The sequence below is a fragment of the Amblyomma maculatum genome, chromosome 8, assembly GCF_055883805.1.
Source record: "Amblyomma maculatum isolate TAMU_Amacu chromosome 8, ASM5588380v1, whole genome shotgun sequence".
NCBI classification, from domain to species: Eukaryota; Metazoa; Arthropoda; class Arachnida; order Ixodida; family Ixodidae; genus Amblyomma; species Amblyomma maculatum.
The window spans coordinates 11,100,119-11,103,820 of NC_139351.1; the positions used below are offsets into that span (position 1 = coordinate 11,100,119).

Sequence of the window (3,702 nt, forward strand, 5' to 3'; positions counted from 1 at the left end):
GCTGCGTTCATCGCAGCTTCTTTTGGGGTCGGTTGTAGGGGCAGCAGCTCCATGCAGCCTTTAAAGATATGGACTTGAGCAGCGTGCATAACAATGTATTTCCTTTCGCAGATGGCACCTGGAAATAAAAGCAACATTCATAAATCCCATTAAGACAGAAAACTTTTGGAAAGTAGAAGTGCAGCTAGACCGTGGAGTAAAAATGCAAAATAAAGCACTACCTGCTGGCCCTCAGGCAACTTTCTTGTCTGATTTATTCAGATTGAAATAAGCTGCATGCTCAGTGAGGCCGGCCATATTAACTTGGTTACATTGGTTGCGACATCTGGCAGTGCACGGCTTCCAATGTGGATGTGTTGTTGACACTGGAAACATAAAACAAAATGATATTTGCCGTTATCTATTCGTTAAACGGTAGTCAGTGCTTGCCCCCTTATACTTGTAGTGCCTTTGTGATCGAACACCTGTAGAAGAAAGACGTCGTCATAACTGGAAGCTTCAAATCAATAGCTTTCCTTTGAATAGATTGCCGCAAGAACTAAAAAGAAACTACAGAGGAAAAAACAGACACAAAAAATGGCAGTCGCACTCCGACCGCGGCTGCTAAATTTAGTGTGCACCGCATCATTACTGCAAACAGAACGTTTTAAAAATTGTCAAAGCTGCAGCCAAAACAACGTACGACACAGATGCTTGGGGTTTGTATGATACACTCGAACTGAAAAAATAAAGAAATCCGTAACTTAGCATCACGTTTGTTGTCGGAACAAGTTTGTACGTGTGGTAATGTATAACAACTATGGTAGCAACTGTAAATAACCTATTTTAAGCGGCTATTTTATGACACTTCTACTACTCGGAATTAGCGCAAGAGAAAGATCAAATACGTGAATAAGCTATGCGTCGTTTAGACCATTCCAATAGCGCATTCATAACGGCAAATTACAATATTAAATATTCGCTCGCAACTAAAAATCATGTCCCAGAAAGCTAGACTTAACTCTGAGTTTTGAATATAGTTTGTAAAAGAAACTGACCACTTCAGACACACAACACACGCGCGATGAAGTTGTAACCTGAAAATCACACAAAACACGCGTCATGTTTTACAGGACCACGTTTTTCTTTTGCAATACAAATTGGCCGCCTCTGCGCCGTAAATTTTGTCATTATGACCAGAGTTTATGCATACAAAATAGTGCGCTGAAAATACAGTTCAGAACTGACTGGCGTGGTGCGGTCGAAATAAATGACTTTTCGTTCTCGCAAGCATATCGATTATTGACATGATGATCAAGGCTGACAACATACTGCACCAAATAATGCAAAAAAAAAGTATCTTACCATACGGCTAGCGCAGATTTGCAGACCTCAGTTGCAACAATCCAAAATGAATGCTGCCACGCAAAGTACATCCCAGGGATCTGATGCTTTATACACCTGGTAAGAAAAAGTAGCGATCTTACAAGGAGACACAGCAAGAAATAATCTCAGAGAGCTCAGTTATGAACAAATAACTTAAAATGCTGGTGGTACTCACAAATATCCTCTTTCAGGCATGGCCATTAAAACGAATCGGAACTTTCACAAGGCTTGGTTTTTCGGTTCTGCTGTCCAAAGCTGCGGGAGCTCAAGCAGCTCGAGCGGGTGGGGATTGTGTGGCTGACCAGACGCCTCTGAATCAGCGGCTTGTGTCGAGTTTTGAGGCACGGTTGGAAGGGGGCAGAAGGATGGTTGTGTTTTCTCTCCCTCTTTTTTTTTTTTTTTTGCTTGAGATCTGTCGAAAGAGTAGACATAAAGCTCGAAAGGGGGTGAGAGAAATGAAAGACCACGTGAGCCCAGAAGGCTGCCGGCCAGGAAAGTTGGCGGGAAGGAAGTGAAGAGTGAGGGGGAGTAGAGTGGGGGGCATTGTGAGCCACGCCTGCCTAGCCGGGAGGAAAGAGAGGGCAGTGAAGGTCGCTGTCCGTCCGCGATGACTGCTTTACGGGGAGAAAAGGCTACAAGACGGGAAGTTGAAAGCGGTTTGGAGAATTGCTTTAGTCAAGGCCCTCGGGCGGAGAGGCGACAAAAGGACGAGAGAATGGAAACCATATGTTCTTTGCGCCAAGCGTGTGAGGAGGAATGCGCAGAGTTTTGCCCTTGGCTTCGCTAAAACAACGAGGAGTGCGTTCGGAGCTCTTTGATCGCCTCGACTGTTGGCCCGGTAACATTTTCAGTGGAATGATAATTTCGCTATATTTTTTTGTTAATGCAAAATACGTTTTACCTCATAGTTTCAAATAATAATCACATACGTAAAACAATCTTCAGTTTTCACGGAATCGTCCTCGGTTCGAACAAATGGACATATTTTTTTTTATTAAAGATGGCACGCAGGTCGCTGTTCATGACGGAGTGCTCTTGAAACGTCATCACGCGCAACTGAGCGATGCAACAGCCCGTATACTTGCTGTATTCCTATTAAGGAAAAGAAAAGCAAAAACGACCATAACTACGAGTACTTCAAGGTTAAAAATTCCCATGTTATTCATTTTTATTTTTTTTTCAAATCAGGTGGACATTTAGAGCAAGAAAAAATGCGCGTAGAACTAAGCGTGGGCATATAAAGCAGCAAGGAATACAAAATACTCGACGAGCTAAGATCTGAAGCACCAAATTGGCAGTAAAGAAAAAATAGAAAGAAAGCAAGGGTCAACATTGAAACTATATCTACGAACTTGGGACAAGGTTGTCCTCAGAAAGAAGCGCGGTATAATCATCTTTCAGCCCGCGGAAGCAGCGCTTGTGAAAGCGGCAGAATATTTCACAAAGGAACCCTAATTCTCAATCATGTGTTAAATTCTTCGAGAGTGGTGTTCTCTAAAAATGCCTCAAAACTGCTAAAGTAACGCACTTGCATTACTTTTAATATATATGAATTGCAATTAGCTGCCTGGTTGACATGATGGGATAGAATTATTTAGTTCTCTGAAGGGAAACGCCTTCGGTGCGGTGATTATATGGTTGGATAATAAGGCAATGAATGTTTGAAGAATAGTTTCTGAACAATGCTTAGGAGAGCGCTGTCAAACGCTGTGGTCAAATGCATCATTATGAGCCATATATTACAGCTTTCGAACAAAAATAACTTCCGTAAAGAACATCGTTATTATGCAATTTCAATTTTGTTACCATATATGCTGGCGACACATGTGCGCGCATTCATTACACTGTAGGTAATTGTTTTAAGTTTTAATTTTTTTTTCGTTTGCCTTGCCCCATGCAGTGCTGTTGATTTTTTTTATTATCTTTTACATGTACACTACTTTTTGGCAGTGTGCGATTTACGTCGCATTAGAATACGAACCATTCCAGGACAGTTCAGATTTGTTGTCTTGTCAAGTGAATTAGCTAGACATAACGTAGAATATATGTTGCTTGTATTTTTTCTTTGGGCTGAAATATTTTATGCGCTGCTGCACCGATGGCCAAAGTCGTTCAGTCTTTGTCTGTTGCTGAAGCCCACAGCAGAGCGCAAAAGAGTATAGTACAAATTTGTGTTTAGTATAGATATTAGAACTCGAAGGCCCTGAAAGCAGCCCAACATATCTGTCTATAAGAACAGCTAGTACTGAGGCGTGGTATAGTCGGTGCTTATGCTGAATGCCGGAAACAGCTAGGGTAATGGCGAATCATGCAGTGCGTGTTTGATTGGCTAGCGCG

At 42.0% G+C, this 3,702-nt stretch overlaps 1 long non-coding RNA gene across 1 annotated transcript; it reads right to left on the reverse strand.

Moving 5' to 3' along the window:
• Positions 1-279: 279 nt before the first annotated feature.
• LOC146180530 (uncharacterized) lies at positions 280-1,663 on the reverse strand. The gene is made up of 3 exons (XR_014700385.1): positions 1,541-1,663; positions 1,345-1,440; positions 280-365 (listed from the first exon to the last, which is right to left on the reverse strand). It is a non-coding gene; the product is annotated as an uncharacterized LOC146180530 (long non-coding RNA).
• Between the last annotated feature and the right edge of the window lie 2,039 nt (positions 1,664-3,702).